The sequence below is a fragment of the Podarcis cretensis genome (genome assembly GCF_951804945.1).
Source record: "Podarcis cretensis genome assembly, chromosome: 6".
NCBI lineage: Eukaryota > Metazoa > Chordata > Lepidosauria > Squamata > Lacertidae > Podarcis > Podarcis cretensis.
Window position 1 is genome coordinate 39214273 of NC_137175.1, and position 23574 is coordinate 39237846.

Genomic DNA, 23574 nt, shown 5'->3' on the forward strand with positions numbered 1-23574 from the left:
CAGCTGATTCATAATAAAGCTTAAGGTCTGGCAGGGCAAATCTTTCTTTGGCATCAGTTAATATCTTAAATTTTATTCGAGGCTTCTTGCCCTGCCAGACAAATCTAGAAATATCTCTCTGCCACTTCTTGAAACATTCCATTTTATCCAAAATTTGCAATGTTTGGAACAAAAACAGCATCCTTGGCAATACATAGGTACTCCATTTTTTTCTTGCTGGTGCTATGAATTTGACCATTCTGTGTTCCTGAGTTTTGAATATTGCCCCTTTTATTTCACTCCTGGCTTCATGTATGTTTAAACCTGCACTCAGCAGGAACTTGTGATCTCTTTCCACAGTGATAATAAAGGACCATGTCCCAGATGGATTGCCTCTTCTATTCTTTTGTAATTTTTCTTTTTTAAAAATAATAATAATACTATTTTGCTCCTTTAGTACTGCTTGGGAATTTTACAGTAATCCCTTGCCACAGTTCTGATTGCTACAGCATTTTCAACAGCAGGACTGTGTAAGTGTTTTCCTCAGCTAAAAAATATCTTTTGTATACTCTCATTTGTAAAGTCCACATGCCAATTTGTCTCACAGTGCATCATTAGGCCCCATCCATAAAGTCACAATGTCCTAAAAATCTTTTTAATCCTGCTGCAAGGAACAGATTCATCTTGAAACTGATTCTACTTGTGGAAGCTGAACATTTCTCTGCTATAATCGGAAGCTTTGATGATAAATGCTGCTGAACAATTTTCCCTATCCTTTAAAAAGACTCGCTTGCAGGTTTCTCTTGAGCAATTACATTTGATACAAGACTGTAAGTGTTTCCTCCCATAATACTCAATAGTGTTGTTGGGTTTTCTTCCCTCTAGAGGGAATCTATTGGAAGTCAAAACACAGCTCCAACTTTTCTATAAAAGTCAAGGCTGGACACCCTGAGGTCCTAATGCCATGTGTGTGGCAAGGAGGATGAAACAAGGTGTCAGAAATAGAGCAGGAAGTTGTTTAAGAGGAGTGGCAGAAAAAGAAAGAAAAGGGGCTGGTCCCCCCCACTTTTGATTCCAGTCCTGCTACTTTGGCTCCATCCCCACCTATTGCTGGTTTGTGCCGGCCCCACCCCCACCAAAGAGAGAGCATGTGTCTGATATAGGGAGATATGGGAAAGTGGATAGGAACATGGGGAAATGGTAACAGAGCGATATCTGAAGTTGAAAGTAAGTATGGGCCATAACTCCCAGCCAGATGAGATCAGATTGTCCCATTATATGCATCCAGTTGGCAACTCAAGACCTATTTGTTTCAACACGGCTTTGAAGCATGAGTGACACCATTGGTATTTGTATAATTTAATGCTGACTTGTCAGCTATACTTTGTACTGTGCTTTTATGTTGTTTTTAATGGTCTAGCTTTGCTGTTAGCTGCTCTCGGCTCTCATAAGAGAAAGGGTGGGAGAGAATAATATCCCTTGAAAATTCCTGCACCTGATCCCAAATGCCAACCATATATTAAGCCTTGTTAAAGGGGTTCATCTCTCCATTTTGTTTTGCTGCTCTGAGTGGTGGAATTGGATGCTTAAATTAGGAGTAGGAAATCAAGTGTCCTTTAGATGTTATTGGAACTGCAACTCCAATCATCCCTGACCAGTGGCCAAGCCTTCCACCCAGAAGTTCAGAGTTGCCTTCTATCCACTTATGTCCTCATGAAGAAAAAGGACCTGAGTGGAGTATATACTCATGGATACTCTATGCTGGGGCTCAGGCTGGTCAGTTCAGTCTCCTCCCCATCTGCCTTTCTTTTCTAAATGACACTCCATTTGCCGTGGGTTCTAAAGGTCAATGAGAAGGTTATGTCCCATTCTGCATGTGTTTGTTCCCTTTTGTTTAAAACAAACAAATGTTTGTTTTACTTTGGGGTTTGCATACTTTGCATACTTTGGGGCTCACCTGAGCATGTGGGTATCTCCCATTTGTGTTGCAATGCCTCCATATTGATTCCAATACTGTAAGCACACAACCAACCTGAGTTTGCTATTAGAGAGAATGTTGTAAATTATTGTTTAGAGGATGTTAAGACCCTTTTGCAGTAATCATTTAAGAACAGTTCTGGTGAACAGTTGTTGACATCCATCTGTCTTGAGAGACAATGGAGTGAACCTCTGAGGGTAAGGTCAAACCACTGGGTTGGCATTACACCAAAGTGGCCTCCCTGAGACACAAGCCTGGGCAGTGTGTATGGAGGTGAGACCCCCTTCTCAGCCTTGCTGATGTGATCCAAAGGAAAGCAGAGCAATGCCTTTGGCATCAGCTTGGCTGCAGGATTTGCCAGAAAGAGGCATACAAAGCACCAGCCACCCTTCTTAGGGACTCCACTCTGGATTTGTGTAGGGTTTACTCCTTAGCCGTTACTTCTCTCGAAGATATCCTGCAAGGCAGCAGAGTGGTGAATAGTAGCAGTGGACTAAAAAAGAAAAGAAAGAAAACATTAGAAATTCCTGGTATGAAGTTCCTGCTTCTTTGAGGCAATAATCAGCTCTACCTGTAACTGAAGCCTTACTGTGACTTCATAGTTTTTCCATGTTTTTATTACATGAGAATCCCATTTTGCCAATCATAATTTCCCCAAAGAACTGGAGATCTCCCAGTGCTCCTGTAATACCTAAAAGCTTCTTAAGGGTCTAATGTAATTGCAGCAGGAAAGGTCTGTGGCCATATATAAGATTCTTTAAAAGAAGAAAAGAAGTAAAGCCCACAATAATCACAGACAAGATTTGCAGAAGGGTGGAATTTTCCAGCAGTTGCATAGGCTTGTTCCGACCACAGGAATGCTAGCAAGATGCTACATGCTTCTTTTTGCTATTGTCTGGCTTCTTTCACCCCCCAGGCTGAGGCAGCTGCTGCTGCTGCTACAGCAGCAGCTCTGAAATTTTAATGTGACATTTTCCCCATTATTATTACTTCTTTCCATCCAGCCTCTCTCCTTGCTACTTTTCACCTCCTACCTCTCCTTTCCACTTTTCTATGACTGACTGCCTACACAACATAGGAATAAACTGCTTTTCTCCCTTAAAATAGAGAGGGAGATGTTTGTCAAGACAAAAGAATAATGGTATGCTAAAACAACTGTGAGGCTGACCTTCCTTATTCCTTCTTTTCATACATCAGGAGCTTGAAAGGTTTTGGGGTTTTGGGGAGGGGGGGTGAGAAGTGTGTTTTTCCAATTTAGTTTAATATTAGAAATGTCAGGCTAGATTCTCCCCTTACTTACATTAATTGGATATGAGAGTGAACTTGGCTGATCTCTGTGGTGTTACATTCATTGTGACCAGCATAATAAGGCACCAAATCATGGATAATGAGCACTATTTTGGAAAATCAATGATCTTTGATACACCCCCCCCCCACACAACACTAACCTTGCAGCTGTTCATACGGCAAGCAAGGTTAAAGAGAGGAGCTGGAATTTTGTTTTGAGTTCTGAAGATAGAGAACATAAAACAGTGTACACAAACTGATCATGTAAATGCTGAAAATATATGCTGAAATAATTACTCTTTGGTAACAGATGAGCATGACTATGTATGTTTTCAGCTACAGAAAGAAACAGCCATCTCATTGGCTGCTGTTCCTTCCCAACACCTTCATTTCATCAATAAAAGTGCAAATAGTAGATTGGAAGTTTTTGCTTTCTGCTTCGACTAACCTCAGTTTCTTGTTTCTCCAAACCTGAAGAAAAAAAAACTGTCATTAGTCTTAACCATGATTTAATGAAGCAAACCCTCTTCAAACCTTGGTTTATGAAGTTGACTCATACTAGGGAGACCTGGATTCAACCCCCTGCTAAGTCAAAGGAGTCTTGGGAAAGTCACAGGCTGAACTAGTCTCAAACGATTGTTGTGAGGATAAGGTGGGATAAATAGAAGCATATGTACTGCCCTGGGAAACATGCACTGCCTTAAGTGTGTGTTTTGTGTGTGCGTGTGTGCTCTCAACTTGAAACACATACAGCCACTGATCAGAATTCAAAACAATATTTCCACCCATCTTTGAAGATGCTGGGGAATATATGCAACCTCTCCACAACACACACACATAACACCAAGTGTGAATGTATCTTATCTGTATAACTGTGAAATGTTTAACATTGTTCTAGCTGTTCATATTTGAAATGGAATGCACATAAATTCAACACATCTCCATGGCTCATCACAAGCCCTGGGCTTACTCCTGTTCTGACATGTCTTTCCTCCTACCCAGATTCTTTGCCTCTTGCTGGGCCTATTCTTGCCTGTCTCTAGCTTCCACCAGGAAGCTCTCAGCAATTTTTGAGCAGCACTCACTTCCAAATCCTGCTGCAACAAAAGTGTCACCTGGGTTGCTTTTGACAATGCCAACTCCTCTGCTGCTGGCACATTTTTGTGTCTTCTCTGTAGGTGTGAAACTGATCCTTTGTTGTTTTCAACGTTATGTGGTTTAGAAAGTGCATTAATATTCCAAGTTGTTCTGGGTGTTGCCAGCTGATGTGTGCTCTATTGATCCCACACAGCAAAATCTTTCTGTATCATGTGGAGCTACATTGTCATGCCCCCCCCCCCCCCAGTTTCTGTATCTTCTTTCATATTTAAAAGTGAACAGGATCTCATTGATTTGAATCGCTTTGCTCAGTTACAAAGCGCAGAAGGGGTTCCAGTCAGGGTTGGCCCAAGACAGTTTGCTGCCTCAGGCAGAGCAGCAAATGGTGTTCCACACCTCCTATCAGGGTGCTGTACACACCTCTCATTCCCCAGCACTCAAAGGTTCTCCCCACTGCTTTAAGCCCAGCAGTATCCATTGTCCTGTCCCAGCTCCTTAATATTATCTCTTTCTCTGACTCTCTGCACATACCTATCATCATTCCCCTCTGCTACACACAGTTTGTTAACACATTTGGAAAGGCATAGAGCTTGACACATCATCTCATGCTTCCTCTTGATGCTTCTGTATTCTCTACTGTTTTATATTTCCCTGCCAGTGTCCTCTCAATACCTAACAACAACTCACTATCTCCCTCCCTCCCTCCCTCCTTCCAAACTCAGCCACCATTAGCTTCCTACATCTGTTGCTGTGTCTGTCAGTGGTCTTTCTCACAATAAGAGATAGACCAGCACCGATGTTACAGACCCTCCAAATGTCCCTTTTTTCCAAGGACGTCCCTGATTTAGAGAAGCCATCTCAGTTTCTGATTTGATCCTGGAATGTCCCGCTTTTCCTTAGGATGTCCCTATTTTCACTGGAGAAATGTTGGAGGGTATGGAGTTATCCGACCTCCAAGCCATCTGAAGGCAATCCTGTATAGGAAAGTTTTTTTTTAATGTTTAATGTTTTCTTATTTTTTTTATATGTTGGAAGCTGTCCAGAGTGGCTGGGAGAACCCGGTAAGATGTGGTGGCATATAAATAGTAAAATAATCATGGAATGGGACATCCCTATTTTCATTGGAGAAATGTTAGAGGGTATAGTGTTATAGCCTGACTGCTGAATTCTGCACAGGTTTCTGAACCATCTTCAAAGACATCCAGTGGTGGATTTATGGTCTTTGGGGTACAGTTGGGCAGCCTTATTTGTTCACCTTAATAAACATGTCTATGTTAAAGTTAGGAATATATGGATATATTTTAAGAGTTTCTGCCTTTGACTGTGCTCCCCTATTCTCAGCTTGGGAAGAATCCCTGCTATGAGCATGAAAGAGATAATAATAGAAATGCCTCTGAAATGGATTCCCCCACCCAAAAAAAAAAGAACCCCTTGGCAGCAATAAGGAAAAACTTGATAATAATGATGATGACAATGCCTCTGTACTTCCCCACTCCCAAATAACTTGAGAGCAATCTGGGAAAAGGTGGTAATGATGATAAATCTGCACTGGGCTCCCTTCTTCCAAAAAACTTAGGTACCATCATGGTAAATGTGATCATGATAATAATGATTGTCATGCTTTTCTGAGTTAACATGGTTGCAAATGGATTTTTTTCTGGAAACAGTTCACATGGAAACGGTCAACTAAATTTCTGCTGGGTTCCTCTAGATTTTTAGTAAGTCGGGTCCTCCATCATGGAGGGCATGTGTTGCAGTGAGATCACCAGAAACTGCCTGCCTGTTGTGGGGCGGGACCGTTTGGATGGCCACAACACCCGATTGGTTGCCCCTCTGTTGCTGGGGCAGAAATTTGGTCAGTTGGATTGGCTATTGGCTGCTGAGGGGCTTCTTAAGCTGCTGCACATTGCAGAGAGTTTCACTTTCTTGCAACATGCAGCGGATCACCCGTCCTCCTCTCCCTATATTTAGGGTTGTTCTTATGGCCTTGCTATGCCTGTCTAGGGGTCATCTGTTTTGGAGCAGGGGCCCAGTAGGAATTTGGCCATTTGGCTGCTTGGCTGGTGCCACATGGTTTTTGCCTACCGTGTAGCAAATCGTCACAACTTTGTAAGGTTGGTGGTTAGGCATTTGATTCAATGTTTTGGGGAGGGGATGTGGTTGGCTGTGCCTATCCCTCCATCACTGTTGCTAGGGAATTCTGTTAAAGGAATCCAGGGGCTCGCCTTGCTTTTGTCCGAACCCTGTCAAGGGGCTAGGGCCCCGCCAGAGCCCCTGGGAGCATCTGGGGTGAGCTGTGAGATCAAAGGAGTTCTGGCTCCCCCAGGATGCTTTCCCTTACTTACATATGGTGGTGCCCAGTGTCAGTCCTGTTCCTTCTACCGTGCAGGTTCGGGTAGTCTGGAACCAATGCCTAAGCAACCACTCACATGCTGTAATCAATAAAGTTGTGGCCAAAATTTAATGCCAAAAACCTTAAACTAAAATCTGTGCCTATTGTGTCTTCATTTGGGGGTGGTTTTGGGGGTCTCCACACGCAATAACTTTTATGTTGTGTGAAAGATCACATAAAACACAAGAACTAACAAGTAAGGAAACATCGGAAAGGCAGAATAAATTATTCCTCGATCCTGACTAGTGGTTCCTTGCTCAGCCCCGGCACTACTTCGATTGCATATCCTGCCTATTAAAAAAATGCTTTCACAGTTTTAGAAATAATAAGCATTCGTCACAAAGGCCAATGACTAGCCAAGCTCCAAAGCTACCTTGCACAGTCGAATGAGACTTGAGTACAGACAAAAGCTTCACTGTTCTCTGTTTTTTATTTATTCATTCACATTCATTTCCTTAAATTTATGAATTGGTTGCTGTAATGGTTCTAGGGGTTGCTCATGCGTAAGTTGCCGCCACTCTTGGCTTGGTTGCCTGGTTGAACCCTTTCTGTCTGGACAGCCCTTCACTTCGTGGCTGTCTCAGTCGCTGGCAGAATCCATCAGTGGGCATTTCTTAAACTTCTTCCAGCAAAAAAGTTCTTTGACGCCAAGTCTCCTCCTACTCTCCCTGCGCGGAAGTCTTCTGCGCAGGGAGGGTGTGGGCAGCGGAGTACCCGTGCTCTCCCCACTAGTCTCCAGTGAAGAGTCCTGGAGCCTTTTCTCTGATTCCCCCATCTGCCCCCCTTCTCTCCTGGTGTTACACTGATTTCCTTCCCCAGCAGATGGGCTGCCTCTCTCCCTGCTGGGACCCTCTCCGGCATCGCTCTTGGAGCCTTCCCTCCGCCTCTGGCTCTGATGGCAGTTCCCTGACAGTTGCTATAAAACATATCTAAGTGATTTAAGCATAAAACATGTATTAAACCATTTCATACAGACAACTCCCCATTTACGCTTGTTTGAGGCAAGTGTGACCATGCACCTTTGCATTGCTGCAAACCCAGAAGTGGCACAAAGAGGGGCAAAAATGGCCCTCAAAGAGCACGGAAATGGCAAAAAATAGCAGCTAGCCATCCCTCAAGCCTTTGCAAGTGCAATCCGGGAGCCCTTGCACCAACCTTTGAGGCCTATGGAGAGTTGGAGTTGGAGCAAGGTGGTGTGGAGGGAGAAATTGTGGTGGAATTTGGTGGAGTTTCTGTTTTTTAACAGGTCTTTCAATGGTTTCCAGAGGTTTAAAGGGTGTTTGCAGACTTTTTCAACCATGTTCCAAATACAGGCCATTTCACTTAAACAAGCAGTGCCTCAGAACGTAACCCCTGCATAAATGGCAAGTTGCCTGTGTATAAAAACAGATTCAAATCCTATACAAAATATGGGATAAAAATATCCACTGGAAAGGCTTGATGGAAAAAGGAGGCCTTTGACAGGTACCAGAAAGACAATAGATATGGCACCTGTCTGATATGTAATAGGTGGGTGTGTATACACACACACACACACACACACATTTTAATAAAATTTTCTCATTTTCATTTCAAAATATTCATTTTAAACAACCTTAAATCAATGACTTCCCTCCTTTTTCTGTGGTTCATTCTGCATAACATACATCCCTGCAAATTTTACATGAACTAAACCATTCAGCAATCCATTGTTACAGCCATCAAAATTAATTACACTGTGGAATTTATTTTAAAGCTACTAGCGTTTTAAAATGAACACAATTTTCATCCATATATTCAGTAAACATTTTCCGATCTTCTTTAAACGTACATTTCTTCTTGTTTTCTTATTCTATATGTTAAATCTGCAAGCATATACAGTGGTACCTCAGGTTACATACGCTTCAGGTTACAGACTCCGCTAACCCAGAAATAATGCTTCAGGTTAAGAACTTTGCTTCAGAATGAGAACAGAAATCATGCTCCGGCAGCACAGCGGCAGCAGGAGGCCCCATTAGCTAAAGTGGTGCTAAAGTGGTGCTTCAGCTTAAGAACAGTTACAGGTTAAGAACGGACCTCTGGAACGAATTAAGTACTTAACCCGAGGTACCACAATAGGGTTGGTGCCCATAATCCTAAGTACCCAGTTCCTATATTGTATAGAATGGCCCTCTCATGCAGAGCTCAGTGACTGGTTGAGTATATAATGGGTGATCTTTTAGATTTCCTTCTCCTTAGCTGCATATGGTTTTGCACACCAGTACCACCACCTTGAGGGATGTGAGTGGTGCAGAGGTCTAATTCCCAGAGCCTAGGTCTTGCCGATCAGAAGGTCAGCGGTTCGAATCCCTGCAACGGGGTGAGCTCCCGTTGCTCGTCCCAGCTCCTGCCAACCTAGCAGTTTGAAAGCATGTCAAAGTGCAAGTAGATAAATAGGTACCGCTCCGACGGGAAGGTAAACAGCGTTTCCGTGCGCTGCTCTGGTTTCACCAGAAGCAGCTTAGTCATGCTGGCCACATGATCCGGAAAAACTGTCTGTGGACAAACGTCGGCTCCCTCGGCCAGTAAAGCGACCCAAGAGTCATCTGCAACTAGACTTAACTGTCAGGGGTCCTTTACCTTTACCTTTACCACCACCTTGATCTTAGCACAGTAGCTATCAGATAGTACTTCATAAAATGAATGTCTTTCTTCATCCTATAGGAGGGCCTCTGCACATGAGAGGTCTGTGCACATGTATGCTTCTTCACTTGTGCTCAAAAGCCACTGGATTCTGTTGGCTGCTTATACAACACAGCATTTCTGACACAGAATGAAATACAATGGATGTGTTCCATACAGGAAGAGCCAATGTATTTTTTTTATATAATATATTATCATCCATTCTCCAACACAAAGCAATGGAATAAACTTGCATCCTTCATCCAAACTCCTTGTTTCTAACTATAATGTTAAAATGTTCTTTGGATTCAATTATTTGCAATTAGATTGTTTTTAAAAAGGCAACCTATAATTAGAATGGAACCTTTTGTGAAGCATAAATCTAGTAATTAAGTTGTTTCTGAAGTTTTAATTCCACTGGGCAATTAAAAAGAAAAATGCCAGGTGCTAAGGAAGAGAACAATGCCATAGAGTGTTGAGAGTCTTAAGTTATCAATGGAACCTTTAGCCAAAAGATTTTCCCATTGATTCTCATGGTTTTAAGTGGTAATCCTTTTAGCCAACAATCGTTACCAGTAGTTAATGACTTCTCTCATAAGCTAGGATCAATAGTAACAACTGACCAGAGGGCTCTAGTGAGACCTGCCAGTTTGGAAGAAAAGAGACTTATTAATGTCTCTGGATAGTAGAACGCCATCCAATAAGCCCCCAATGTCCCCTGATATTCCAGAGGCAGTCCCTATTTTTTGATACAGGTCTCTGGTAAATCACCAACCCCATTTTGCCTCTCGAGGAGTTTTCAGAGGTGGCTTTTTGGCAGTGGTTTTTTTGCATGACACATTTAGGAGGGGCTATACTTGTATGTTTTCCCCCTTGAGATTCTTTTCCTGGCGCTCAAGCCCAGACACATACCTAGGGGTTGGTGAAACCAGCCCCTGCTAGGGGCACAGACCAGGGGTGGAGGCAAAAATTGCCTATCAGAATACAGAGTGTAGGATGTAAATGTGTGTGGCAACGCACCACCACTGTCATGGTGAAATCAAACACAGAAGCTTCCCATCCTTCTCGCACAGCTGCACAAAGGTGTGAGAAGTTTTTTCACCCTTCTTCCTCACTCAGGATGCTTCGAGTACTTCAGTTGCATAAAATGGGCTGGTGCTGTGCTGTTTTTATTATAATTATTGTTATGGTTTTAATAGATTTCATATGTCTGTAGTTTTAATTCTATCAATGTTTCATTGCTTTTTAATGATACCCCCTTTGTTTTCAGTGGCTCTTATTTTTACCTGTAAGCCACCTTGAGTCCTGTCATGGAAAAAGGCAGGGTATAAATAAATATTACAAAAACAGCAGCAGCAGCGTTATGCATTTCTGGTAAGCCTGGTGGATGCCCTTGTGAATAGGTATGCTTTAACCACCCTGCCAGTAACAGCTGATGTGGGGTACAGACTGGCACCAGTGTTTCTGCAGCTTACCTGGATAGGGTAAGGGAAAGCTTTGCTTCCCCCACAAATATTTTTTTCTTTTTTCTTTTCAGACCACAAACTACAAGAAGGCTTACAGGGTACCTCAGTCTTTCTATGAGTTATTTCACCCCATTCCCAAGTCCAAAAGCATACCGTTTGTGAGTCATGTGCAAGAAGCTCCTTAAAATATGTTGAAATCTCCTTCACACCCTGGTAACCCAAAAGGCGAGGAACTAAATGACCTAGAAAATGCAGCCGAGCTAACTCTCTTTTGAAATGAACCACATAGGCTATATTTATTTCAAATGATTAGGGAAAATATTTGGTTATCGTTGCATCATGTGCATCTAAGCAATTTACAAATCGTAATGAAGTCAGAGCACATTTTATGAACTCAATTAAGGTAGCTCACCATGAAGCGTGTTTGATGTTATTTAGTATCACACTATAAACACAGTTTAGTGGTTGGATCACTTGGTTAAATCAAGTGCATTAATAAAGCCTTATTATTAAACAAAACAGGTATAAAACAAGATTCGCTTTAACAATCTGATTTTTTCTTTTGCCGTATCATTGATTTTCGGAGCAACATATGGAATTTAAATGAAGTGGTTTGCACAGTATTGGGAAATCATTTTCCATCTTTCTCTTTTGGTCTGCGGACAAATCTTCAGAAAAAAGAAGATAAGAAAAGTTTTGACTTATCATGTGGGCAATTTGGTTATGGTTGAAGGGAATCTACTGCACCTTATTAAACCACAATAACAATGATGGGAAGATGGGAAAAACCAGTCCACATGATTGAAATGACCCACCCCACTTTGAATGTTATGTCACCATTATAACACTTTTTAAAATAATGTCTTTGATGAACTGCTCTAATCACAGTCCTCTCCTTAAGAGCTGATTGGTAGAGGCAACTTCTGCAGAAAGCCAGCAATACATCCCAATTCAGAGAGCTTCTTTTCTGTTTTTTAAGCCTTCAGTAGTAGGATGCCACAGCCATTGTACAGCCTCAAAGGCAACTTAAGTTTACCAGCCACCTGAACATATCACAGAGGAGGAGTGAACTCTGGCATCCATGGCTAGATTAAGAAAACTCCTTTTGATCCACACCTACCAATGGGTGGAAGGGCCAACAGCAGACAGACCCAAAGTCAATTACCAGCAGAGTCAACTAATTCTGCTCCCATCTTCTACTCCCATCCTTCTCCCTGCTGAGTTTTACAAGGCCTACACTGCCATGGTGGACCTTGGATTTTCAAATTTTAGTGGTGCCCTGTACAACAGCAAAATTCAGTGCCCTCCCACCTCTCAGGCTCCATTCTCAATCATAGTTGTGGCACCCCCTGCAGTGCCCTGGAGGCTCAGTGCCCAGTGTGACCGAAATAGTGCTTTCCAAATCCACCTCTGAACAATGAGATTAAGGAGGAGGAAGTTGACAGGCAGTGCCATCCCCTAGACTGGTTGTAAGCCTGAAGGCAAATAAGTGGGGATTGGCTGGGGAGCAGACTGAGGTTGACAGGACAGTGCCCCACTCACCCTCATATACCAGCATCCAGTGCTCCTGTGGTAAGAAGGTACAGGCAACAGAACTGGTAGAGAGGTGAAGTGATGACGTGAGCACATTCTGAATTAACCTGGTTGCTCACATTAAGCACCAGTTGTGAAACTTCCTTCCTTTTGAGGTTCAACAAAAGCTATGTTACTGCCCAAAATACCACAAAACCTTTTACTTTGGCCCAAAAATGATGAGAAGAGCAGGAGCAGAAGTCAATTTTAACGTGTCTGCCCAAATCTCTCACACTAATCTTATATGATTGTATTCATTGCATTATAATCAATAATTAAACTATTCTTCTCATCACAGAGCTACAATCCCAGAGTTCAGTGGGCAGAGGGATTAACTGTTGAGGTGCTATGAAAATTTTAGCTCTGTGAGAGGAAAAGTGACTTCCTAACAGCTTGCAGTGCTTCACAAACTACAGTTTCCAGGATTCGTTGGGATAAACCACGATTGCTTCAAGGGCTTTACACCTTACTAATAGAATAGTCCCAGTTAATATCACTAGAAATTAATGTTTTTTTTTTTAAAAAAAGCTTCCAAAGATGAAGTGACGCATATGTCATGGGGAAGAGAATTTGACATGTGTGGGGCCACCACTGGTAACCATCAACTTCTTACTGACAAACCATAGAGCAGGGCCTCAGCAGCTGACTATAAAATCCAGGCAACAGAAAAGTTTCACAATGGTGCAGCTGACTGTTCCACTGGACATGTGATCATGTGACCTCTGGTCAATGCAGAAGTAACTTCATTTACAGTGGTACCTCGGGTTACATACGCTTCAGGTTACAGACTCCGCTAACCCAGAAATAGTACCTTGGGTTAAGAACTTTGCTTCAGGATGAGAACAGAAATTGTGCTCCGGCAGCGCAGTGGCAGCAGGAGGCCCCATTAGCTAAAGTGGTGCTTCAGGTTAAGAACAGTTTCATGTTAAGAATGGACCTCCGGAACGAATTAAGTACTTAACCTGAGGTACCACTGTATATGCTGGGTTTGGAAAGAACTGTCCAAACATTCTGCATCTGATAACTACATGAGTTTTCTGGGCTGCCTTAGCATGTCTGAGAGCACCTATAGTTTATTTAAGTGAATGTTATGCTGTTTCACGATAGCTTTGCACTTAGCTCCTAATCATTCATTCATTAATTCGCTCAGACAACACAGTGACTTGAGTGGAGAAAAAGCACTTGAGAACAACTGCACACTGGGCAGTCTGCTATTGAGACTACCTGGAGTAGAGAGAATTCACAGCCTCATTGAGCTGTAGCCTTTCTATTGCTGAAAAGGCAGATCTGGTATACTTCTAGGCTTCAGTTGGTACCTCGTTTGCAGTCAGGCAGTCACCTGACTAACTACTCTTGTAGACCAGCTGACAAAGGTCTTGTCCTTCTCTAAACCTAACTCACACTGTTTCCTGAATCTGCCCATAGTCTGCCCTGCATAGGGGATTAAGTGACCTGATAATTTCTACAGATGCATTGCTAGGCTGGATGAGACTAAAGTTTACATTAAACTAACACAGCTTGCTTTTCTCTTATCCCATCCTGAAACATCACCTGCTGCGAGTATCCATAAGACAGGAGAGCTCTAGCAATGTCAAATTTCAGTGAATCTTGCTTGGACAGGAGCAGTACCTAATATATTGAGCCTGAGGAAGTTACACATATTTGCTTAGTTTGGTGTCGTTGTTTTTTATTTTTTAAGTACAGGTTCAGAAAATCATAATTCTTTCAAGGGCCCATCTTTTGCTGTCACTATGAGAACGGGTGATGCACCAATTATCTTGATTTTAACCAGAAGTTGTAGTCTAAGAATGTTTGATTTATTGGCTTTATAAAATGCAATGGTCTTTAATGTTAGGTGCCGGGAGCTGTGCTGTAATTTTTGCTCCTTTTATTACAGCTGTTAACCAATGTATGAATTATCTTCAAAGGCTTAGAACTGCTTTTATCAACTTTTTTCCCTAGTACAACTGTCGAGCGAAAGGAAGTTGAGGATGTATGTGTTAGAGCCTGGGGCGAGAGGCTGCTAAGAGAAATGGCAATAGAATTCCACTCACCACTTGGCGATAGAGAATCAGCCTTCAAGGAAGAGCCCTGAGTCTATGCTACTGTTGGGTCAGGGGAGAAAAATAAAACTGAAAAATCAAGGCTAGGGAAGCTAAGGGGACACTATTATGGACTGGGATGGCTAAAGGCAGAGTGGAGGCAGAAATGCAGGGACAGGTCCAAATAGTACTAAAAATGAGTTACTTGACATCCTAAATTTAGGTATCTTTTGTACCTTGAGTGAGGCAACAGTGGTCAGGGGTGGACAGTTAGGGCTTGGTTCAGTCTATGCAGATTTCGCACATGACTAGGAATAGAATCATCTGTCCATTTTGATTCTCTCCATTTCTCATTTTTTCCTATCTGAAAGTCTGTTCTCCACATTTCAGCAGTGATAAATTTCGACAGTGATTTGTGGATTTTTAAAAGGGAGAAACCCTCATGAAAATTCTCAGATATGCAGCTTTGACTAATATACACATTTTTGCATTTCATCCCTAATATATATATTTGTAAGTTATTTTCATTAACATACTCATTTTTGTGCACACTTCCCCCTGAAATATGCATTGCTGTAAGCATTGTGGGTTAGATAATTGCATTGCAAAATTCAGATAAATGCAAATATTGAAGGATATCTGTGTTTCAGTTTGCGCATTGTTGTGGAAAGTGGAAGCTCAATAGATTTGCCTTTAAATGTGTACTGAATCAGATTTCTGCACATGACCAATATAATAAGTGGCAGATTTTGGTATAGTCACCAGAATTTCCAGTCCATGCTTTGGAAATATGCTGGGCCCACAATATTTGATCAGAATTCAGATGTGAATTTTTGCAGAAAATCTAATTCAAAAGCCAGCAGCCTCCCAATCCACAAATGCTGAGCCACAGACAGCTTCTCAAAATGGACCAGAAATTAGGCACCTGCACCCTTGCACCAATGCTCATATCATGTAATATTTTATGATGTGATTAAAATGAGACTGCAAGAGATATTAAAGATTTAAGATTTATTCCTAACTATTGAAAAGATGTTTCACTTCCCAACTAATGTATACTGTGCTCAGAAATCTTCCCAGTTCCCCCTTCTGTATTATTTATTGCTATATAAGTGTAGCTTCCTTGAAGGTAAAAATGGACACTTCAGCATTACATTATTATTATTCTTCATTATTATTCTTCCAAATGCATTTGAGCTAGTGTCTGATGTGGCTTCTGTTTTTAATGCTGCTACTACTTCTGCTACTAATAGTTAATATCATCATCATCATCATCATCACATGTATAATTACATCACAGTGTGATTGCAAGTACTACTAGCTCTCAGATTTACCATTATACTCCATGTTCAGTTTTCCATCAGTTCCAGACAGCCTCACATGTGAATCTTACTATTGCAGTTGTACTGCACAATGGGCTCTGCCATGAGTTTTAGACTAGAAACCCAACAATGAAGCTAGGATGTCTTGAATCAAAGCACAAATAGTAGTCCCAAGCTGTGGCAGAATAAATACAGCAGTGTCTCCTGGTACTTTAGCACATTTATTAATGGCATAAGGATAGTTAGTCTTTGTTGCTCCTGTTGTAACAGATCACCACTGATGCATAAAGAAACTTAGTATCATTTCTAACATTCACCAAGCTGGCGTTGGTGGCAGTACAGAATCCATTGCTGAAAGCTTACGGGAATACATATGTGAATGTTGTTGATTTTACATTTTCTCAAGATCCAGCTTGTCAAAAGCATTTGACGGAGTGACTAGGTTATGGAACGAGTGGCTAGTAGCTGCATGACTGGAGCAGCTGCCAAATATCTGTTGAAACTTTATTTGACTTGAGGCAAAACTCAAATTTGGTGGCGGTGAGAGAGGTTTCTGTGGACCCCTCCTGCAGTTACGGAAGAGCGGCAGACGGGCTCTGCCACCATTTCACTGCAACACTTTCTAAATGTGAGTGTTTGCTTCCTCTTGCTGCTTAATGCACTGAAATATAATAGAGAAAGCCTCTGGCAAGCTGCCTTCTTAAACCATTATGGCATTTTAAAATCAAGAGTTTTACTGTCATCTGCAAACAAAAAGTTCAACAATAATTGCTACCTCAGTAATAATGGTACTTAACATTTATTTTGCATTTCTTGAGTACATAGGGAGCTTCACATGGATACTGCTACAAGAGCAATTTGGTCTCTCTGCTGTGCTGCTACTGGCTACTGCTTAGTTCTCTTTTTTTGTCTTTTAAAGGTTATTCTGAATGGTTTGATTTTGTTGTACTTAAACTATTGTGAGCCACCTTGAGGGTCTATTTTTTAAAGGCTGGGATAAAAATAGGCAACCCTTATATTTCAAATGCTGGGGTGGGGGTAAGGCTAGGAGATGTAAATAGTGGGTTGCTTTATAATGACGGTTTGTCGATTGACTCACCCTATGCTGATTTCTTCCTTTCTTCTATTCCCGCTTTTGTGTCTTTTGTTCCTCTTTCTCAATTCCTGCTTCATGTGCCATTCCCCTCCCTAAATCTTGTGCCATGCTGATCCCTATGACAGATGTAATTGTGATTTCTCTGTCTGTCAAGGGAAGTCCATGCCCTCTTCTCAGCTGTATCCACATTCATTGTGGATATATTTCCATAGCCAATATTATCTTCATATATTCTGATTATATGAAACTGCCCTACATACTGAATTAAGGCATTGGTCCATCCAGCCTACTATATGGTGTATTCGGGCTGGCAGGAGCTCTCTAGAGCCTAAGTACTTCTGGGCCCTGGTATTTCAAGTCTTCTGAACTGGGGAACTAGGGCCGCCTGCACACAAAGTATGTGATGACCTTAAAGTAGGGGTGGCTGACGTGTGCGCCTCCAGATGTGGTTTCACTCCAGCCTCTCATCTGCCCTAGCCAGCAAGGCCAATAGTCAAGGAAGATGGGAGCTTTAGCCCAGAGGTTGGTCAGCCATGCCCTAAAGTATGCTGCATTTCCTCCTGCTACATGGTCTTTCCTTGGTTCCTACACTAATAACAGCTCCAAGAAGGGAACCATGTGTTCCAACTCTTACAGAAGAATCCATGTTGCCTTTTCTCCACTTGCTCCTTATCAGTGTAGTTGTGGACACTGTTATGCTGTCTTCGCAATCATTTTTTGAGCAAGAAGACAATTGGAGATGACCCATACATACCTGCTAGTATGCAAACTTACAAAGTGGATCCAGCCTTTCTAAGAGAACACTTCATAGTCTTCATCACTTGGATGATTGATGATGGAATATCAGTAGCAGAACAGGAACTTATGCAGCGATCCTGTAACTGAGAGTAAACACAATGGGACTTCTGAATAGATATGCTTAGCATTGTGTTGCTATATATTTAGTTTTGGAATCCAAGATGCTTTCAACCAGGGGTGGGAAACCTGTGGTCCTTCAGAAGGTATGGGAAGCTCATCTTCCACCATTTTCAGCCAGCATTCTCAGTAGTCATGGAGTTGTAGTCCAGGTTCTCCACCCCTGTCTTAAGTCCTCACCTTCAGTTTCAAAGTGATTCATTTTAATGTAGGTGTGTTTAGAGCTGCTGCCTTAATTATCTGTTTCATATTATATAGACCTAAGGTTACAATATCTGAATCGGAATAAAAAAAATTGAATCTAATATTATACCTACTCTTATTGTGTGTGTTGAAACTCATATTGATGCACACTGAATTTTGGCTCCCAACCTTGGTAGTTCTGAAGCACTAATACTACTGCAATCTTTTTAGGAAACAAAACCCAAAATGCCTCCAGTGTTTTAATTAAAAGTAATGAAAGACATCAAATAAAAAAAAATAGCTTCCAAGAACAACTTGCAAGCCACCTTGACAACAACCCCCAATATAAAGCACTTGAGCAATTTTGAATTAAACAGCATCCAGCAAGGCAAGTTTCTGCCTGCATAGTACAGTATATAGTGTAAAAGAAAGCCATACTACTGTAACAGAACTGGAAGTGTCTAGTTAGACTTCTTTTTCTTTGCTTCCAAGGAAGAATATGAAAAAGTAGTTTCATCTAATGAACTTCAGTTTGCTTCGCTTGTGCAATGAATCTCCAAGCCTTGCCAAATGGAATTGGGAACATTGGTTGACAAACTGTGATTGCCAGTATGACTGTGTGTATCAAACACACCCACATACACATTCCAGACTCGTCGAGACACATTTAAACTGTGCATATTATGGCCTACAAAGCAGGGGGTGGATCCTGGCCTCATGGCTAGACACTGCCTGATGATCCTCACTAGCTTGCAAAGACCTGTGTAACAAGCATCTGTTCTCTAGAAATACAGGTCCAATAATGCAATACAATTGTGAATCAAACATCAATATATGGTAGCATGCAGTCACAATGCAGCCTGTGATCTCTGTGGCACAAGGTGGCCTCTCCTCACCATCACCTCTGCTAAGTAATAAGTCAGCAGCATTGGTAGCAAGAGCTAATACTGCTCAAGGTCAAAGCCTCTAGGTACTGGTGGATGACAGCTGTGTTAGTCATTTGCCTATACTGATATCTAGACACTACTGTGCAAGCATTGCAGAGGAAAGAAGTGAATGAACCAGATCTATGGCACATTCTTACTTACAACTCTACGGTGAGACCGTGCTTGGAATACTAATATACCGTTCTGATGACCTTGCCTCAAAAAGGATATTGTAGAGCTGGGGGAAAATTCAGAAAAAGGGGAACCCAAATAGTAGAAGTGATAATTGCAATACCTCAAAGACTGCCTCTCCCCATATGAGCTGACCCTGACCCTGTGATTATCATCTGAGGCCATTTGTGTGCCTCCTCTGTGAGAGGTCTGGAGGGCAGCAACACGAGAACGGACCTTTTCTGTGGTGGCTCCCTGTCTGTGGAATGCTTTTTGCAGGGAGGCTCACCTGTCGCCTTAATTACATATATTTAGATGACAGGTAAAAACATTCCTCTTCTCCTAGACCTTTGGGTAATTAAACATTCTATGGCATTTTAAACTGACGGAGGGGTATTGTTTTTGTTTGTTACTATGTTATGTATTTTTGTGTATTTTTATATTGTAAATGGCCCTCTGATCTTCAGTTCAAGGGTGGTATATAAATTTAATAAATAATAAATAAATAAAATGGAGGAACTCCCAGGTGAGGTAAGGTTAGCATTGGGGCAGGGGCTTCATTTAGAGATAAAGTAAGGTGGTGTATAAAATCATGCAGGAAAGCAAACTCTTAATGCTGATATTTATCTAGATCGTACATTTCATTCCATTCTAATTTGCCACTTTTTCTTTATCTTTTCTTTGGCTTTATCTTGGGCAGACAAAGGTCAAAATGTGTGTGTGTGTGTGTGTGTGTGTGTGTGTGTATTCCTTACTGGAAGTCTGAAATGATCTTAATCTAAAGGTTGTCACCGAAAACAATTTGCTCAAACTAACAGCTTTGTTGACACTTCAGACACAAAGCTAGAACTGCTGGCGGGGGGGGGGGGGACTCCACAGAAGAAGGAAGCTGGCTAAAAAATATAATACGATAAAGACACAAATGCTTAGTTAACAGTAAGCGCTTGGAATTGCATCAGTGGCTCATTTAACCAATAACTGCAAACTGCTGCCCATTCTGTACATTCCTAAGATTTCCATCCCCTGCAAGGTCTCTCATTACCCTTATCTGCTAGTGAATTGTTTGCTGCATTTATTCCACTGAACCCAGCAGAGCTAATGGAATGTAGCAAAATTCTTCACTCCATATACCCATTGCAGGTTTCGATATAACTGTATGGTAAGTTTCAAAAATTAATTGAGAAGTGATTTATGCTTCAATCCTAAACATATTTACCAAAGGGTATACCCTATGTGTGAGTAAAGGTGAATTTAAGCAGCTTCAGGTTGAGTTTTCAATTTTATAACAACACATTGCCGTGAAATTATTCCAGCCCCTTTTTTCTCTTGTGGTGCAGCTTGTAATTATGTTCCTCCATGTTCAGGCCTAATTTAAGCTCATGCTGGAAAGGATCACTGATCATTGTTCAGTATTATTATTTACTAACAGGTACTTAAACAACACCTTTAAGTTTAAGATAAAATACAACAAATATACAGGGGTACAATAAAACCATCAGGTACAGAACATAAATACATCAATCAAACAAAGCAGGGGAATACACACATGACCTTGAATTGTGGGGGAAGCAGAGGACCTTCATATAGAGTCAATTAAGCCGACATCAAGTTACACCAGATCCAAACCTTGTTTGCCAGTGGAGCTGCTGCTTCTCTGCCTAAACATGGTTGAGGGAAAACAAGCTGTTAAAATAGTGTCTTAAACTGGGTTGCCAAGTCATGTGACCAAGCTGAATGTGTTTAGGATCCAGCCTAAGTCCCCTCTCTTTGGTCCCACTTCCGGAATGTCCCTTTTGGGGACTTAGACCAGCCTTGGCTCATCCAGCTTTAGCTGAGGCAGCTGAGCCAGGATGAGCAAGTTACACTGGTGTATCTTTGGCTGAGCTGGGGTTGGGGACTTAACACTGGCTGAACTGCTGCATCCTAAGCTACTCATCCTAGTGGATCTTGCCATAGGTTTGCCCCTCTAGTGTTTATTTCACCTAATATAGCTATTTTGGCAAATAAAGTCCCCTAAGATAATGCATTGTGTCAGTTATTTTCACAACTGTATGCATTTTTGTGTATCTTCCCCTAATATAGACATTTATTGCACTACAAAATTCAGAGAAGAGCATTTCAAAGAGTGGCTGTATTTCAGTTCAGTGTATTGTTTCAGAAAGTGTGAATTAGGTAGGTTCAGCTTTAAATGTGCAATGGATCAAATTTCTCCTCCATTATTGGTGATGGGTCATTCACACATGCAAGCAACCACTTGATATTGTAGTCATCAAGTACTGAACAGGGCTAAGGTGCTGACAAGGCAGCCAGTTACTATAATCATTGTGAAATTTAAAAGATGGGAAGCCACCAGGTCTCTTCATTCACTGACAGATAAAGTAGAAATGAGGTCCTGATGTGGTTATGGTGTGCCACATCACAGGCTACTGAGTTACCCTTTTGAATCAAGGATCTAGCATGAGTGCAATACACAGTAGAAGACTGGTGGCTCCTCTTTAAGTCTGGCATTGAGATCTGATATGTAACAAGAATTAAAGAAAATGCTTTAAAAAAAATAAACAAACCACCTGTGTGGTATCTTTCCCCACTTTGAGACCAGAAGAGAGGCAATTTGGCGAGTGAGTAATTGAGAAAAAAATGGATTAAATTTATGGGGAAGAGAGACGAAGCTGCTACTGACCTCACTATATAACATCTTGCCCTGTGCCAAGGCTCTCACATCTTGATCCCCAGCTTCTGAAGGGTTGACAGTGAAAAACACTGCATTATAAAATTTGCAGAGAATGTCTGTGTGGTGGCAGATCCTTTGAACAGTCATTTTTTCAATCTGTAACAAGACTTCTATGCCATTTGAAAAATTGGATAACAACATCTACCTCCCCAGGATGCTGAGAAGATTAATGAAGTAATTATTGCTAGAATGAGTTGGTCCCAAACCATAATATTGGTGGCTGGTTCTCATTTACATCAAAGGAAACACGTTAGTTACATGTTCATAACTGAATGTGTTAGCTACCACCAGTGTGCAGAAATATTGAAGGAGTTCTGCTTCTGAAGTTATGCTAACCAAACCCACAACTAGAAACTAGCTCCTTCTGTTACTACAAAAAAAGACTTAGATATGGCCGGTGCTATTTTTGTAGAAAAAGAGGTGCTGGAACTCACCCTGAACACCCACCTTGTTCTCTTATAATGGCAATGGTGCCCACCTGAGAGGTGCCAGAACTGAGTTCCAGTGAGTTCCAGCTGAAAATAAGCCCTGGATATGGCAGAAGTCCTGCCCACCAATAGCTCCTCAGACTTGTTTTGGACAGCCTGTGTATGCAAAGGAGACCCCTCCACCTTACCAAATGACTGCTAAGCCACACCTCTTCTCCTTTCATTGACCCTAAGGGAGGAGAAAACCCTTCTCTCTGGTAGTGGGTACAGCAAGATAGGTTATGGGATGCCTCTTGTTTCTCTTTCTTTTGAAACAAAAGCAAGCATGACTCTATTGGTAAAGCAGAAAGGAGGCAGTGTTATGGGCTTACAAAGAAGTGTGTTTAAATTGCTGTCCCGATTAGTTGTTGGAAGCTGACTTTGGCAACTCTAATTGAGGCATAAACATTTTTAATGACAATAAACCATACATTTTTTTTGAAAAATTAGATGTATTAAAACATTTACAATGTGGGCAGCTGGTTCCCAGGTTCAAAAATTGGAGCATCTGCCTGTTCTACACAGGGCTGCATTCACCCTGAAGAAACAGGTACAGTGGTACCTTGGGTTACAAACACCTCAGGTTACAAACACTTTGGGTACAGACTCCACTAAACCGGAAGTAGTACCTCAGGTTAAGAACTTTACCTCAGCATGAGAACAGAAATCGCACACTGGTGGTGCGGTGGCAGCGGGAGGCCCCATTAGCTAAAGTGGTACCTCAGGTTAAGAATGGTTTCAGGTTAAGAACGGACCTCTGGAATGAATTAAATTCGTAATCAGAGGTACCACTGTACATAGTTTGGGAATGTTCTTGGATCCATCTTTGTCCATAGAGACCCAGTTGGTTTCTGTGGTGAAGAGTGCCTATCATCAGCTTTGGCTGGTGGGTGAACTGTGCTGTGTTTTGGACAGGGGTAGTTTGGCTACAATAACACATGTGTTGGTAGCCTCATGTTTAAGATCATTGCAATGTGCTCTAAGTTGGGCTTCCCTGACAGCTGATCCAGAGGCTGCAGCAGATGCAAAATGCTGTGGCCTAGGTGGTGAGTATTGGGCGCATATCACTCTAGCTAAGGGATCTGTCCTGGCTGTCTGTTAACCATTGAACTGGCTTTAAGTCCCTGTTACAAAGCTTTAAACAACTCTGGTTACCAAAAAAGTCATCTTTCCCTCCTTTGTCAGGTAAGGACATTAAGAGGTCTAGTTTTGCCACAGCCTGGTGAATAACAAGATGTAATAGCATGGAGCTAGGCTTTCTCACTTGTGACACAAGTACGGTGGAATGCTCTCCCTGCTGAAATGCAAG

The 23574-nt window shown here is 41.7% G+C and overlaps 1 long non-coding RNA gene across 1 annotated transcript in view; it reads left to right on the top strand.

Annotated features, from left to right (window-relative positions):
- Positions 1-15690: 15690 nt before the first annotated feature.
- Positions 15691-23574, top strand: part of LOC307218085 — a 45180-nt gene continuing 37296 nt past the window's right edge. Inside the window, exon 1 of the long non-coding RNA XR_013839750.1 lies at positions 15691-16404. This is a non-coding gene — a long non-coding RNA (uncharacterized lncRNA). The remainder of the gene's footprint in view (positions 16405-23574) is intronic.